This window comes from Malaclemys terrapin, chromosome 16 (assembly GCF_027887155.1).
Source record: "Malaclemys terrapin pileata isolate rMalTer1 chromosome 16, rMalTer1.hap1, whole genome shotgun sequence".
Lineage (NCBI taxonomy): Eukaryota > Metazoa > Chordata > Testudines > Emydidae > Malaclemys > Malaclemys terrapin.
Window position 1 is genome coordinate 15,683,579 of NC_071520.1, and position 17,856 is coordinate 15,701,434.

A 17,856-nucleotide genomic window follows, 5' to 3' on the forward strand; every position below is an offset into this window, starting at 1 on the left:
TGTCCAGCGTTGATAGTAATATCGGATCTATATTTGGGTCCTGCAGAGATACTTGTGTGAGCAAGTGTTAGACTAGGCCCTTCTTTATTACAGAGGTGCTGGTTGCAGGTAAGGCTGAGCTTCATTTTGCAATGAAAGGGATTCAGTCTTTGTTTTGTATGAAAAATACAGCCTAGTGTCCCCCAAACTTTCCACACTTACTCTTTGCGTGCAGAATATATTTTCCGACCATTCATCATTAATTACTTTATGAATTGAAAAGTGGGTTCTTTAGGAAACTTAGCATCCTGTCAGCTTTTTGCTTTCCCCAGTTATCTTACCAATGGAATAACTGACACTTCAATATAATGAAAATTTAGTTGACAGCTTGAGCAGCACCTGCAAGTGAAGAAATTAGGTTGTAACTAAGCTAAATTAATGATTGTATCTAATTGTTTTGACTGTACAGGTTATAGCCAGGCTCAGGTAACTTATGTGGCGCCATTGTGACAAGGAAATTCAACCAATCACCAGCTTTTCTCTACAGGTATTTTGCAAGCAATTCTATTAGTTGCAATGACTCAGTGATCTAAGGGAGGCTGGACACTTGTCAAGAGTTTTCATAGGTAGATTAACAGGCCCAACTGTGTCTGCTGTTTAGAGGCTCACTGGCTGCATAGTAGCTCTGGCATCAGTGTTTGGAAAGATTCCCATGACACTGCAGCTTCAGCTTTACTGCCCATTGGAACAGCGCTACTGGCAGAACTGAGGCAGCAGTGTTGGGAAAGCCTGTAAAGTACAGACACTAGCATTTGGCTCTCCCTACCTTCCTGCATATAGTGCCAGTCTTACTAACACAGCCCTCTAAACCAATAAGTCAACTGCAAATTTCAAGGGCCAAATGCACACCAAAGCAGCCAGTGTATGGTAGCATTCTCTTTAGGTTTCTTGTTTAGTGTTCAGGTATGATACTTTTACAAATTAAGGAAATTCCAAGACACCAAACTGTTAAAATGGAATTAAGGTTGAGGCGTAGTGGTCCACAGACTCGTACAAATGCTTTCATCGTAACTCTTCCCTGTAATAACACTATATGTTTAAGGTACTTTGCGTGCCTTAATTCTGTATTTCTTTAATGTGTTTTTGATTTCTTGTAATGCTGGCTTTTGGGATAGTTACAGCATCCTTTTAATGGTTTTTATTGAAATGACTGATTACCGGTACGTATTCCCAACCTTAACGCTGCCTTAACATAGTTTTCTTTATTGTAGTTTTTGTTTTATCTGGCAATAATAGAAAGGAAAGTGGCTATTAGATCAGAGGGTGCTGCTGAAAAAGCAGCTAGCTTCTTAGGAGAGGGCAGCAGGGGGAGAGCGAAGGGATTCAAGCAGTGTTTAAGTAGTCTAGGAAAAGGTTTAAAAATAAATATTCAGAGTATTAGTGAAAAGTTGTTCAGAAGTTCCCCCTGGTATCTTCTCCCATGCTACCAAAAGCTACTCTTTATACTGCAGCTGCACTGCAGAAAATTGTTGTCTAACATCTTGTTTTTAATGAAATTTAAAATCAATGGGTTGTTCTCAGATAGCAGCAATAAGCCACGCCAGGAGGCTCATTAGTAGGCTAGTGGTGAGGGTCCTGCATGGCTGAGGGCCCCATGTCTCTCAGCAACTTGCTAGGAGCACTGAAGCTAGATCTGCCAAAGCACTCTAGTCCTCCCATAGGGAGACTACTCCACCAGCTAATAGGTTTCATGGTCAGGAAGCCTTTCTTGTTATTCCGCCTTAGTTTTGCCGTTTTTCATTTCATCCCACTACAAATAGCCGTAGCCCCTTGGAGCGCTCTGAACACGTATGTTTCATATTAGGGAGGGGATCAAACTGCTTTTTTTTTTTTACTCTTCGTTAAATACCTAGTAGTGACTCAGTTTTCAGTGAATATTGAACAAGATTATTTGATGTCCTCTACAGCTCCCAGAGCTGCTCTAGGGCAGTGAGATCTGGAGTGGGCTAGTTGTATCCATCCACCAATAGGTAAGACTGCTGGAGCTTGGAATCCATCAGTGATCCATGCAAGCGTCTGTGACATGCACAAATGCCAGCAGCTAATGAAATGAAGCAGAGATTTCATGGGCTCACAGGGGCTGTGCAGATACACAAAGTCTTAGTTGAGATGTCCTGGGAAGACAAGGGCTCGGGGTGAGTAAGAGACCACCCGGGATGCTCCCGGCACTGAAATGGCTCTAGAATGGGGCAGCATAAAAACAGCTTGTGATGGTAATGGCTGCTATGAACTGTTAAACTCCCAGCAGCAGCAGAGGCAGGTGCATGGGAAGTAGCCACAGTGTGTGTTTCGCAAGGACCTGTTTGATCTCATCTGTTCCTGGCTTAAGACTACTGAAGGGGGGGTTGGCCATTGGCCTTTGCTTTCAGATGTTTTGCCTGATCTAATCTCAGTCTTCGACAGATACAAATACTTTAATAAAGGCAGAAGTTTGGGGCAACTCAAAGATTCCTCCCATCTCTGCTTCAATTTGTAGGCTTGCAATCTCCTGACTCTCTCATTGTTCTGCCCTACTCATTCCTAGGACCTTCTGCCCTACTCATTGCTTTGCTATGCTTGCTATACATATTAAGTCAACTTCTTCATTTTGCTAATATTTGTAAATGTATTCAACCCACTTTAAATTGCCCTGAAGCTTCAATTGGCTGCATATTTCACTTCCTGTACCTGACCTGCTAGGTAGTGTTGCTATATGCTTCTAAAGCCACTGCAATGTTTTATCCAAGATGTACAGTGGCAGTAGTTAGAGAGGTTGTGTGGTCTAGTAGGTAAACCAGGGAACTGGGCATCAGGACCCCTGGTTCTACCTCCCTGGGTGATCCTGGCTAAAGCCCTTTGCCTTTCTGTGCCTTAATTTGCCTATCTATTTAGGTTTCAAATGCACTAATCCCTGTGGTATCCTAGAATCCAATCAGAAGAACAGTATTCTTCTACCTTTTGAAAGACACTGAATAAATGCCAAGTATTGCTTATTTCAGTGATAAGGTTTGTCAATCTGTAATGCACTCTAAGGCTTGTATATTAAGGGTTACATAAATCAATAAATAACATAACATGCGAATAATAGCTGCGGAGACACCATGGTAATGAGTGCATGTACAAACGTAGATAGCTAGATGCTATTTAACGACCAGTTCCTAATTGTACAGTATATGTTTGCTTTAGGTTTTTTTTTTTTTTTTTTTTTTTTCCAGTCTATATGAGCTGCTTGGAGCTCTATTATCAATGCAAATTATTTACTACTCATTTGTATGCAATATGCTCCTGCTTTAAAAGTGCTTTATAGATTTCAAGCTAAACTCATCCCTGCAACTCCACTAAAATCAATGTTAACGTTTATGCAAGAGCTGTTGGTTCCTTTTATTTTAATTAGTTTGATGGGTTGCTTTTCTTTAGGGGAATGTGCAGCATTTCCCAAACATTATTGATCCATGTTACCTGTGCCACCTTCTTAAACTGATGTTTGAAGAACCACGTGCAAATTTCTCCTTTATGTGCACATTTATTTTAGGTCACAATAGCTTAATTTACTACAAGTCTGTAAATACTTGATTTAATTGTGGAGTGTATCTGATGGAGATCTGCCTGGGGGAAATTAGATGTGAAGGGAGTTAGGCTGGGGAGTCAAAGTGGCGGGGTTAGAAGCCATGAGGTTTAGAGCTGGCTGGGAATTTTTCAGTGAAACTGTTCGCAGTTGGAAACTGCTGATTTGTAGAAACTTATGTTTTCCAGGAACCCACCAGTTTTTACAGAACTTTCATTGGGACAGTTTCTCAGTGTAGGATAGAATTTCTAGTCAAAATGAGAGAGCAGGACACCTCAGAACAGCCTGGGGGCAGGACGCTCACCTGGGATGCGCAGACCAGGTTTATAGTCCCTACTTGGTTTGATTCAGATGAGTGCCCTGACCACCCGGCCATTGGCTATTCTAGGATGGGTTGGTGGGGCTCTGTCTCTCTCTCTGGTTTTTCATGGCTATCTTTGAAAGGTCTCAGTTGTTTGTCCTGATGCAGAGTGGGATCATTTTTTAAATAATGAAAAGTTTCACAAAACAGGAGAACTCATTTTCCCACTCAGGTCTAACAAGGATTCTGGCTGAAGTGTGGGGAGGGCTTAGGAGAGGAAGGGCAGAAAGGGCTCTGATGGGGTATGTATAAAACCAGGGTGGGGGTAGAGAGCTGGGGGAGTTCTGTTTGGAAGTGTGGGACTTCACCTGGCATCAGGCTGTTTCAGCTCCAATTCACCTTTTTTTCAAAGCTTCATGTTCCCAGTTCCCTCTAAGCCAGGAAGCTGCAGCCCCTGACCGTGCTGGATTCTTTCCCTCGCGTCTCCTCCTGTCCTGGTCTCATTGTTCCTCCCTGGTTAAGGGATTTCACAGCCCTCCTGCACGGGGTTGTGAAGTGACCCAAACAGGCTTCCCCAGCCCACCAGTATTGAGGTTCCAGCCCTATTCCATGAGGCCTCCCTTGGTCCTGGGACTCACGTTTGCCCTCTGGATCCCAGAGCCCTCCAGCCGCCCTCCTCGATACTGGGCCATGATTCAGGAAGGCTTCCCCATCCCGCCCCTCTCCCTCCTGGTTCTCATTCTCATTCCAGGGAGTTTCTCTCTCCTCACTTGATGCTTCCTGCAATTCTGCTCTCCAGGCTGTTAGCCCTTTCCTTTTTAATCATCCTAGAAGGCATCTAACAGCTGTATTTTATCATGTTAAGGAGGTAGCTCCCTCCCTCTGCTAGTCTGCTGCTCCCTTGAATACCTTTTTCCTTCAGGAAGCCATGTCATGGAATGGGGTTGGCTAGCCACAGGCCCCACTACCCCTTAAAGGAGACAGAGAACCCTATGACAGCGCACCTCTATCAACAAGCTCACATACCACTGTTTTTGGCAACCTATGCTCTAGTGTTTATAAACCCTTCTGCTCCTATCCACCCAGATCCTGTCCATCTCCACCCTGCCCGACTCTGGTCCTTGTCTCTCTCCTTCCCCTCTTCTTTTCTTCTCCCCCACTGTACAACTCCTGCTCTCCTCCCCCCAGCTCCTATCCTCTTCCTTGGAACTGTCACCTTCCTGTCACCCTGGGAAAAAATATCGATTGATGAATGGGGAAAACTCACAGAAGAGTTCCGTGGCCTCCACCAAACTTTCTATTTCTATAGAATCCCTCCAAAGATGGAGCCTTATCTAGCTTGTTTTGTGTTCTTCGGCACTGGAGTGGAAGCAGCAGCAGTGGTAAATCGGCAAACGGGCCACGGAGCACTTCGAATGTGGCCGGCAGTCTAACCACCCCCATTATATTGCAATGTAAAAAGCAGATGCCAGACTTTCCAGCTCTGAATGTTGTGGCCCAATGCAGTCTGTGCCTGTGACGTACTGTTGAGGTGGTACATGTGCATGCATAATAGTAGTTGCTCTTTGAGAAATGTCTTTCCAAGTAGCTCTCTGCTTCAGCACTCTTGGGATGGCTCTTACTAAGGCCTGGTCTACCCATAAAACTTGGGTCGACCTAGCTACATCAGGCAGGGCTTTGGAAAAAATTTACACCCTGAGCACCATAGTTAGGTCGAACTATCCCCCAGTATAGATGTGGCTAGGTCAAGAGAAGGATTCTTCCATTGATTTAGCTACTACCTATTGGAGAGCTGGCCTACTTACACGGAGGAGAAAAACCCCTTCTGTCACTGTAGGAAGCATCTACTCTACAGCAGCCCAGCTGGAGCACCGTAGCTGCACTGCTGTAGCATAGACTTAATCTAACTCACTAACTGCCTGTGATCTACTTAAGATTTAAAATCAGAATGAGTAGAGCATAGGAAATTGGGGAGATAAAACCTCACACAACATCTGGGAAAGCTTCACTTTTAATCATCACAAATAGTGAGATCTGTTCAGATCATTTATACAGGGGCTGGGTCTGTTTTACATAACGTGGTGTCTAGCCTGTGGTATATAAAGTCGGATGCTGTCTTGCACAAAAACTGTGGTGATGGGCACCCTTACAAGAACTTAGATCTTTAGAGTAGATGTTTACACATGCACACAAACATATACACTACAGATGGAGAGATGATAGCTGTGTGATGAGTTGCAAAGCCACGTGATAAATAGTCAAAGATGCATAAGTCTATCTCACCTACTTTCTGTCCATGAGCCTCTCTCTCTATTTTAACATCCTCTTCAAGTAGCTCATTAGGTCCCCTTTTCAACAAGTGCAAGGGCCAGAGCAGGGTAAAGGGTCCTGAAAGCGTGTAACTGACTAGGGGGGAAACTTCCTGGTGCAGACGCAGCCATAAAGCTGTCTTCTATGGACCACATTGCAAGATCTGGCATAAGAGGTGTGTCCACAGGATGCACCATTAGGGAGATCCCGGGCAGGTCTGTGGGCTGATAGGGCAGCCCCAGGAGGTTGCCCTAACTTAGACAGGTCCCTGGGTTTGTCTTCTAAATTACACCAGGGGACTCCCCAGCCCCCAGAACAGCCCAGGAGCAGGATGGCACAAAGGTGACTTAAAGCCACCTTAGTTCCCCCTCCATTACCCCTTGGTATGTAAAAATGTCATCACTTTAAAGTCATTGTATGTCCATTGGGTTAGAAATAGGAGCTTTATTACATTGGGAAGGAGGATTCCTAGCTTCCCAGGGGGAACCAGCACTTGCTTCTAGCACTGCAAGGATTTGGGACATTGACGTGTTTACGGGAGGATCCTTGCCGCTCTGACACGGATGTGGATCAGCCTTGAAGCAGTGGGGGAAGAAATCACAGTAGGCTGGGGCATTCTGGTTGTCCTTTGTAACACAAGCTCATGCGAACCATGTTGAAGCTGAACAAAAACCCTATTAGAGCAGAAACCAAAGTTCTTTTAATTAAGATCTTACTTACACTAAGCCTTGGCCATCTGTTCCACCCCCTCAGTGCGAATGCCATGCTCATTGTTGATTACATAATTAAAAATGAAAATATATTTTGGTAGACCGCAGCATAGGCATCTGTGGTGATTTTTCTCCTAGTCCTGACCCATCCCGCCCCTAAAAAAAAAAAAAAAAAAAAAAATCAGAGGGAAACTGCTTCACACTGAGTTTTCTTGGGTTGTGTCTAAACTACTTTATTATATTCTATGTTGACATTGTTTTAAACCAGCCCACTACAAGTTTTTACTCTCGTCCAATTGCTGCCAGATTAGTTCATGTCTAAGATTTGTTTTTATTGTTGCAGTAACAAAAGGGAAAGGGAAGAAGGCATTTGAATCCCACTTTGTTAGAACTACAGCTCCATGTGAGAGAACTTGAAATCTCTCCACTCTTAAGCTAATCAGAAATCTGTTGGTAGCAGGAAGCTGCCCCCTAATCTCAAGGCTCTTTAAAGCCCCAAGAAGGGGTTAACTTGAATACAGAACAAGAAAGTTTAGTGAACAGAAGAGGAATGATATAATGACCGCTGAGATCAGCTGGGCTGCTCATGTTACAAACATGGGCCTAAGTCTTTCTGAGGCTGGGGGAGGAGGGGAGGGCAGCTTTCCTGTAACTGGGCTAGAGCAGTTATTCAGGTCTTTTACAACAAATGAAGTCACCAGCGTGAGTCACATTCCCTTTTGCTCCTCTCTGCCAAGTTCTAAGCACCAAGGGTGAGTGGGGGGAGCCGGGGGGGGGGGGGAAGACTCAAAAAGCAACAGAGCAGGAAAGTTGGACTGAGACAGCCCTCCATCTAGATATTCTTTGACGTTTTAGGACTGATGGTGGGTAGAGATAAAAGGTCTATAAATATCCTGTCTGTGAATTTCACAACAATATCACCTGTCAACCCCTCAGCTGAACAAATAAGTTAAATTCTTCAATTAATACACTGCATCATTACAGATTACATTCTTGTGCCATATGGAATGAAGCACCGATCACTGCAAAAGACATTAACCTTTTCTGTTCAATTGAAAGATGCTCTAGCCTTGGGAAGGTAAATGACATATGCAGCAGCTGCTGCTGAATCATTCTAGTTCCAAGACAGGACTGAGCAAAACACCAAGATGGTTATCTGACGCTAACCCGATCAGACAGCGGTACCTTTCAACACTTTCTGAAGCTCTGTCAGTGTTCAGCTCTATTTAATAAATTACCAAGGAGTTTTTTCTCCTTTGCTCCAGGGCTCATAATGAAGTTCTGAGATTCTCAGTATTGTCAATTACCTGGCATCTTTCTTTCTTTCTTTCTTTCTTTATTACAAATAGGAACATCAGTTTACAGAGTGTTTTTTAGAATGTTTGAAGCTTGGAGGTAAAAGTGTCACAGGAATGTTTTTTTGGTTTTGTTTTTGCATCAGACTTTTTAGCACACATCCTACCTGCTCTGCTCTGTCTCGTTAGTTCTCTTCTGTGCAAATCAGCCAAAACCAGAGTAACTTATTACTTTGTTTTTCTTAAAAAAAAAAAAAAAAAAAAAAATCTGATTCAGATCAATAGGACACAGTGTGATTTTTTGTAAAGAAAAAAATGCTAGACAAACATGAATGTTTCTACAATTCCTATATAAGGATATGGTATGTTGGGGGGGGGGTTGTAGATTTTATAGATTTGATAGATTAAGGCCAGAAGGAGTTACCAAAGTGATCATCTAGTCTGACCTCCTGCATAACACAGGCCATAGAACCCCCCCCCCTCCTCAAATAATTCCTGTTGTAGCTAGACCATATCTTTTAGGAAAAAATCCAATAATGATTTAAAAATTGCCCATGATAGAGAATCCTCTATGACCCTTGATCAATTCCAATGATTAATTAACCTCACTGTTAGAAAAAAATTATTTCCAGTTTGAATGTGTTTAGTTTCAGCTTTCAGTCACTGGATCTGTGTGTCTTGTGTTTCAAGACTTGTAGGACAATATCACACTTAACCATATATCAGCAAGAGAAAAGCAAAGAATCGCAGTTAGCAATGGATTTCTCTTGGCAGGTTTAAATATGATATTATTTATATAATGCTCTAAATGTTCATGGTGCTTTAAAAACAAACAAAAGACAATATCCCTGTCTTTAAAAGCTTATGGTCAAAGGGCCAAATTCTGATCACTATTACACGTATACTAAAAAATCCACAGTCGCTCCACTCAGCGACTTTGGATTTGTACAGGTGTCAGTCATCAGAATCTGTCTCTGAGACATTGATATGATGGAGGGAAACAAGCATTGAAAGGCAGGATTACAGAAATAAGATCCACGTGATTGTTTTGGTGAGTGCCTTCTTATGTATAGTTTTTTTGGTTGTGCTTTTTGGATACAAGTATTAGAAGGTAAAACTAGTGTTTGTCTGCCTCAGTGCAGCAGTGGGTTTTTAAGGGAGAGATCTGAAGAAGCTAAAGCACAGTGGGCTGGGTCAGGAAGGGTTTCCAGACATGGGTAACTGCATGGAATCAGACATGACAAGGAAAGCAGGGGAAGGCAACAAAAGAGTTGTTAGTTGTGTGGCTTAGGCACCGCTATGGGACTAAAGGTGTGGGAGAGAGAAGGAGGTTGGAGTAACCATTAAAGTACTCTGCACGGTAGATGAATTTTAGTACTGCATTATGGCTAGATTGGAGAAGAGCAATGCAAGAGACAGAGAGATGTAGATAGCAGTAGCAGAGATCATAGATGCAACCACCAGGAAGAGTATCAGGGATATGTTTCCCCCCCACACACCCACACTTTTTATTATTCGAGTGTAAGTGAAGATTTGGCACTTATTGCACTCCCACTCCTTGCCCTCCTCAACATAGATTCATAGATTCTAGGACTGGAAGGGACCTCGAGTGGTCATCGAGTCCAGTCCCCTGCCCGCATGGCAGGACCAAATACCATCTAGACCATCCCTGATAGACATTTATCTAACCTACTCTTAAATATCTCCAGAGATGGAGATTCCACAACCTCCCTAGGCAATTTATTCCAGTGTTTAACCACCCTGACAGTTAGGAACTTTTTCCTAATGTCCAACCTAGACCTCCCTTGCTGCAGTTTAAACCCATTGCTTCTGGTTCTATCCTTAGAGGCTAAGGTGAACAAGTTTTCTCCCTCCTCCTTATGACACCCTTTTAAATACCTGAAAACTGCTATCATGTCCCCTCTCAGTCTTCTCTTTTCCAAACTAAACAAACCCAATTCTTTCAGCCTTCCTTCATAGGTCATGTTCTCAAGACCTTTAATCATTCTTGTTGCTCTTCTCTGGACCCTTTCCAATTTCTCCACATCTTTTTTAAAATGCGGTGCCCAGAACTGGACACAATACTCCAGCTGAGGCCTAACCAGAGCAGAGTAGAGCAGAAGAATGACTTCTCGTGTCTTGCTCACAACACACCTGTTAATACATCCCAGAATCATGTTTGCTTTTTTTGCAACAGAATCACACTGTTGACTCATATTTAGCTTGTGGTCCACTATAACCCCTAGATTCCTTTCTGCCGTACTCCTTCCTAGACAGTCTCTTCCCATTCTGTATGTGTGAAACTGATTTTTCCTTCCTAAGTGGAGCACTTTGCATTTGTCTTTGTTAAACTTCATCCTGTTTACCTCAGCCCATTTCTCCAATTTGTCCAGATCATTTTGAATTATGACCCTGTCCTCCAAAGCAGTTGCAATCCCTCCCAGTTTGGTATCATCCGCAAACTTAATAAGCGTACTTTCTATGCCAATATCTAAGTCGTTGATGAAGATATTGAACAGCGCCGGTCCCAAAACAGACCCCTGCGGTACCCCACTCGTTATGCCTTTCCAGCAGGATTGGGAACCATTAATAACAACTCTCTGAGTACGGTTATCCAGACAGTTATGCACCCACCTTATAGTAGCCCCATCTAAATTGTATTTGCCTAGTTTATCGATAAGAATATCATGCGAGACTGTATCAAATGCCTTACTAAAGTCTAGGTATACCACATCCACAGCTTCACCCTTATTCACAAGGCTCGTTATCCTATCAAAGAAAGCTATCAAATTGGTTTGACATGATTTGTTCTTCACAAATCCATGCTGGCTGTTCCCTATCACCTTACCACCTTCCAAGTGTTTGCAGATGATTTCCTTAATTACTTGCTCCATTATCTTCCCTGGCACAGAAGTTAAACTAACTGGTCTGTAGTTTCCTGGGTTGTTTTTATTTCCCTTTTTATAGATGGGCACTATATTTGCCCTTTTCCAGTCTTCTGGAATCTCTCCTGTCTCCCATGATTTTCCAAAGATAATAGCTAGAGGCTCATTGTAGGTGGGTGCATCACTGATAGCAGAACCAGACAATCAGCACCTGGACAGGGGAGCTGGCAGTAGGAAGGGAGAGTAATGGATGAAGTTTTGGAGACATAGTAGAAGAAACCCAGAAGGACTTAGTGTCAGTCCTCAGAGTGGAGAAGGGTTAAAAAATTACACGTGGGTTGTGGTCCAGTGGGACAGGGAGGATAGTAGTCTTGGCAACAGTAAGAGGAGGAAGGGAAGAAAGATGACTTCAGATGAACAGGCTGCTGCTAAGTGCACTTGAGTTGAACAGAGAAGCACTCCGTATACAAGGATAATAGCTAGATTAGATAGATTGGGCTATCTAAGACTTTTTATTATTAATAATCTATTATTGATTTTCATAAAGAAACAAACAATGAAAAGTACAAAAAGATAAATGACTTACAGGTGGTATATATTTCCAAATACGGCATGCTTCATGATATCGCCAATAGAATTATGCAATTTTACAACTTGCCAAAGTTACAAGACCAGACAATACTACATAGACATAACATGCTAGAGTGGAAGTAACTGATTAAAATAGGAGAAGACCTATATGACTAAGGAGAGAAGAGAAGGAGGGTATTGGGGGTGGTGGGGGAACAAGAGGCGGGATTAGGTGGAATGGAACTCTAGCATTCTTTGAGCCATCTGAACACTTTTATCCAAATGTATCTAGAAACATGGTCCAAATTTCTTCAGATCCATTTAATTGCTTTCTCTGGATAAACTATTCTTTCTTTGGCTGCTAATTCAGACACGTCCTAATACCACTGCTCTATTCTGGGCATAAGCCTACTTTTTAATTTGTGTACAATCATGTGCTTGGTGATCATTGGTTCTTGGGGTCTGCAAAGTCTTTGTGATGGACTAAACCCAGTTGAGCAGGTAAACAACCTAGGATATAATTTTCAACTGAGATTTGGCTGCTTAAAGTGAGCATGGCTTTAACTGTTGTGTCAACCTCTTTCCACAGCTGCCTGACTGTTGGACAGCCTCACAGTATATGCATCGGGGTTTTTTTTGTTCCAGCGCAAACAAACATCAGTAGATAAGGCCCTTATCTTGGACAGCTTTGATGGTGGCCAATACATTTTGAATAAAACCTTTTATTGTATCCAACAGCCTGAGATCCACAGAAGTATTTTTAACGTTCTGTAAAATGCTCTGCCATTGGCGTTCTTTTAAGGTCCCTGATAAATCTCCTCCTTGTGCTTTCACAAAGAACTCCTCCTAGATATTACCATGATGGATTCATTAGGAGTTCAGTTTACCCCCATGAGGGGAAATCCCTAAGCTTGGGATTTCATTAACAGGACGACTGCTGTATTTTTATTATCTGAGATAAGTTGCAGTAAAGGTTGTTCAGAATCTGTTGGGAATTTATTAGCATATTGGCATTTATCCAGCTGCACTTCATGAAAGTGATGGGAAATGGTGATGGTACACTGCCCTTGTATAAAGTGTTTGATATGAAAATGGAGTACTTTGGAGATCTGTAGGAGGGCTGAGGGTACTCACCTTACTAATACTCATTTCTCATGGCACTCTTTCCGAGTCATCTGTCCAAACAATTTGTAATTGATTAACTATTTGTATATGTTTACATCATAGGGTCTACTAGTTATGGCACAGGCCTGAGCATCAGGCCATCTGCCTCCTGCTCTCCTACACTTGCTATGTGATTTGAGACAAGACTGTCTGTGTAAAATGGGGGTGATTACAAACTGCCTGTCAGGTAGGAGTTATCTTCTCAAAGAACGGCTGCCTTTATCGTAATAATAAAAAATACTTCTTGCTGCTCTAGTCCAAGGATTTCAAAGCTCTTTATGAATAATGAGTAAGCTGCATGGCACCCCCGTAAGGCAACCACTAGAATTATTTCCCCCCCATTTTATTGATCAGGAAACTGATGCACAGAGAGGCTACCTTGTTTGCACAAAGTTGCACAAGTCAGTAATAGAACTGAGAATAGAACTCCTGATTCCTGGTCTGTTGTTCTAAACACTAGACCATGATCCATCCCATGGGGAGGAGGAGGAAGAGGGAGATGTAGTGTGTATGAATATATCTACATTAAGTATAGTGTAGTTATATTTTCCATTTATCACATGCACCTATCATCCTCTATGTATATCTGAAATTAAAAAAAAAATACTAATGCAACCAGAGTAACTCTCCCACTGTTAGGTCTTCCAAAAGCCAACAAGCCATATGTCTTTTTAATTAACTACAATGATGTTAACTAGATCAGAAGAACAAGAAGAATAAAGTACTAACAAAAATGAATGGAGCTGGCAGAATGGATGGATCCTTATTGACAAGATACATCCGCTCATTCCATTCTGGAATTCAGGCTCCAAACCATTCCAGCTGGCAAGATTTTTAATTCTAGTACACAGAATGTTAGTCCTTTAAAGGATCAGTAATTATACTGAGTCAACCTCAGGTCTTAAAGTTCCATCCACCACACTTACCAAACAATCCAGTTCAAACACTCCACTGAATGAAGTCTGGAGAAACAGATAAGTCTTGTAGTCTGCACTGAGGTCAACAAACCTACTTAGACGGGAAGCTCTTTGAGGCAGGGACCATTTTTTATTGTATTTTACATTACCAAGGCCAATGCTAATTTCTTAGCTTCCTCTGTAGTAATTATGACTTGACCACCAGCACAGAGACCATCTTGGACCAGTTTCAAGATTTCAGCCTCATTTATTTCCCTGCCAAATATTTTTTATCTGCCACCAGGGTAAGTTTCACTTTAAATTCAGTCTGTACAGCTGTAGAATTTGCACCCCTGTTTCTTACAAATCTACTGGTCCGGGCTTGTGTTAATGTAGCAAGAATAATTAACTGAGAAAACAAAGCTGTTGAGTGAGAGATACCACACAGCAAGTACGCATAATTCTGTGTGTCTGTACATACTGTGTGTTTGATTAGCTATTTTGACTGTTATGGATTGTTGTTAGAAACAAATCTTAATTAAATCTAAATGTTACTTGTGCCATTTCTAGATACTTTATCCTGTAATTATGCCGATTTTCATTCTCTGCATACAAATGTTGTATAAAACCCCACAAACATTAATTAAAAAAAAACATTCACTCACTCAGACGTCTTCCAACTCACATCTAGAAACAAAGGCATGGGCCAGAGGTTTAATTCTGCTCCCACTGAAATCAATGGGAGATTGGACATTGCCTTCAGGGGGAGCGGAATTGGCTCCCATTCAGGGCTTACTTTGTGCCAGGGCTGAGCCCCCAGCACCACTTGGCTTGGCAGTTCATACCCCGGGCTCCTGGCCAGCAGCTGCTGCTCTCTGGCCGCCCAGCTCCGAAGGCAGCACCGCCACCAGCAGCAGTGCAGAAGTAAGGGTGGCAATAAACCATACCAGGCCACCCTTACTTCTGTGCCGCTGCTGGCAGCAGTGCTGCCTTCAGAGCTGGGTATCAGGCCAGAAGCCGCTGCTCTCTGGCCACCCACCCAGCACCTCTTTCATTACAAATGAAGCCTGGCTTCCATTCTATTCTTGTCTGCCTTGCACAAGTACCGGTAGTCTCTTTGATTCGTGGCAGGAAAATCTCATTTTGTTGATAAATACCACGGACACCACAGGCCATTTTGTGTTTGGATATTATTTTTCTTGTGCAACATTTACTATCAAATGCTTGAAGTTTTTATAGTGTGGTCAACATTGTATCTCCTCACAATAAACAGGAAGCCTTAGAATGTACTTCATTACCAGTCTAGCACCACACAAATTCCAAAAGATAACGGCTCAAACTTTTTTTTTTTTTCTTCAAAACAGTGTATCATCACTTCCTCTAGGAAACCCATGTAACTTCCGCCAAGCTCCTCTCTGCTAAGCCTGTGCAAAATTGCAAGTTGTTAGTTTGAAAATGAACAGTGCGTTATCAACTTTACAGATGTCAGTTTCTACACTCTAATGTATGTAATATTTATATATAATACGCTTACATACACTCTGAGGTAGCCGCATAGTGGGTGTGAATTTAGTCCTGGTGCAAAGTGCAGGTTTGCCAGTAGAAGAGACTGATATTTTCTATTTATCCACCGAACTAGTGCAGCATGGAGAGCAGCAATATGCATCTCCCTGCAAGGACTTGCCAATATCTTATGTTCGGAACATACACACAAAGATGTTAGATAAAAACATAAGTAGTTATGCTGAAAGGTTGAAACACATCACAACTTTATTTCTTAGAATTCTGGTGCCAACAAGGAAACTGGCTGTGATGGTGGTTTTTGTGATGTGGAAGCTTGTCTTCAAAGAACTGGTCTAAGCCCACCTACTCATTTCACATAGGTTACCAACCAGCTGTCAAGTGGCAGCTTTTGTCACTAAATCACCTGAATGTGAACCCCAATAACTTTTATGGGAAAAGCTGTGAATGTCATTACTGCAATATATCAGGGGGTAGCCATGTTAGTCTGTATCCACAAAAACAATGAGGAGTCTGGTGGCACCTTAAAGACTAACAGATTTATTTGGGTATAAGCTTTCGTGGGTAAAAAAACCCACACTTGTGCAACATGTGCTATCTCATCCTGCTGTGTATGTTTCTGACCAGGGAGTGCCTATCACTTTAGCCAGATATAACTGTAATAGACAAGCACCCTGCACATCTCTGGCACTGTAGAGACAATAAAGTAACATTACTGATTGATGAGCGGCTCCATTAATGGTGATAGCACCCTCTTTATCTTACTTGACATCAAGTTCCAGTAAGTTTTTTAAAAGTTTTGGCCTTGAGACCCTGATCTTCCAATTGGCTCCATGTAGATGGACTTGTGTGCACAAGAAAAGTGCGGCTGACTTCAACGGGGCTTCACCCATACAGAGCCCGAGGCAGGATTGGGGCCTTAGATATCCCAGTGACTGATGCCTTACAGTACACCATTAGTAACCATCTGGCAGCAGCCATGAAGAAACCGTCAGTAAATGGGAACAGCAGCAACAAAAGCAGCCCCCTCAACAAGTGCTGACTATTCACCAAACCAGCAGCTTTCTAATGCGACCAGCTTCAATGCTTCTCTTCTCTCTTCCAGTATCATATTTGCTAATCTGTCATTGAGGTTAACATCCTGGTGCTCCTCCCCCCCCCCCCCCCACCACATCTCTGCTACTACCCTACCTGACTCTCGCCTGTCCCCCATTCAGCTTATCCCCACCTCAGCCTCTTCTCCCTCCACCCTCCTGTTTATTAACTCAGTCCCTCATTTTCCCCCCTTCAAGCCCAACAGCTATAAACAAGAAATATTTTTAAATGGAATCACTGCAATGCATAGACAATCTGAAAAACCCAACGTTCTTGTTGCAATCCTTGCCCTGTACTCCTCCACCTTTGCTTGTGATCATCACTTGTCATGTCTACATCTTGACTGACAACTGTTCAGGGGATAAACTACATCTTTTACTATATGTCTGTAAAGTCCCAGACCCTCGGTAGCATTGAGGAAATGAACAACAATAATTAATAATACAGACCTAGAGTTTTTCCTCATTTTTTGTATTATATTGTTTGCTTAACAATGTTACAAGAAATTAAACAGGGTGAGAGGCTGATTTTATACATTATATTATTTTAATGGAGACTTTTTTCCTTTAAAATCTTGCTGCCTTCAAACGTATAACTCCAGTGCAGGAAAACTACACACACATACAAGGTGCTTGGTTACATCAAGAGCCTCTATAGCATTTTACATACATATTGTTATGTTGTTTTTTCTTTGGTCCTGTGTAATTATTTTTATCTGGGATGTTTCAATTCCTTTATCAGTTTCAGCTTGTTTACTGAATTTTCAATCTCTAGATGAAGAAGTCTCATAAGGAGTCAGTTTCCAGAAGTTAGAAGATCTAGATAACATTAAAGACAAGCAAAACCTTCAACGATATTGAAATTACTCAGATGGTGATTGCAGCTGACTGAGACACTGTGTGCTTTGAGGCTGGGAAATTTCCATTACTGAAGTACAGGACAATGCCTGAATGCTGTTGCTGCGACTGTTGTAAAATAAAAGCAGCTTAATTTCATACAGATGGCAGCACAATATCAGCATATTAATTGCAAGGGTGAGACTTATGCAATAAGCTTTTAAGACTGCATTAAAATGGATCTTTTTAATATTTAAAATATAATTGTAAACCACTCACACACAATTAGGAAATGTATCATTGACTTGCTAATGCAACCAAGCTTCCAAGCTGCAGTTTGATGGCTTATTTGTGAGCAGTGAGTCTGACAAAAATATGACTGTACAAGCTTGCTCCTAGAACCAGGAACGAAAGAATGATATACAGAATTCTATTAGGTAATTAAGAGAAGGTGGCTATTGACCATATAGGCCGAGGATTGGTAATCTTTGATGTTTTCCAACTTCTGTTTAGTCATTCAGTGAAAATAAAAAGAAGCCAGAGTTTAGATACACTGCATTAACGTTCAGCTATGATGAATTTAAATATTTACCAAATTAGGTCCTGATCCTGCCTTCCTTGTACAGCCTACACCTCCACTGAAGTCAATGGGCATTTTGGGTGGGCAAGGAAGACCCAAAAAAAAGGGGT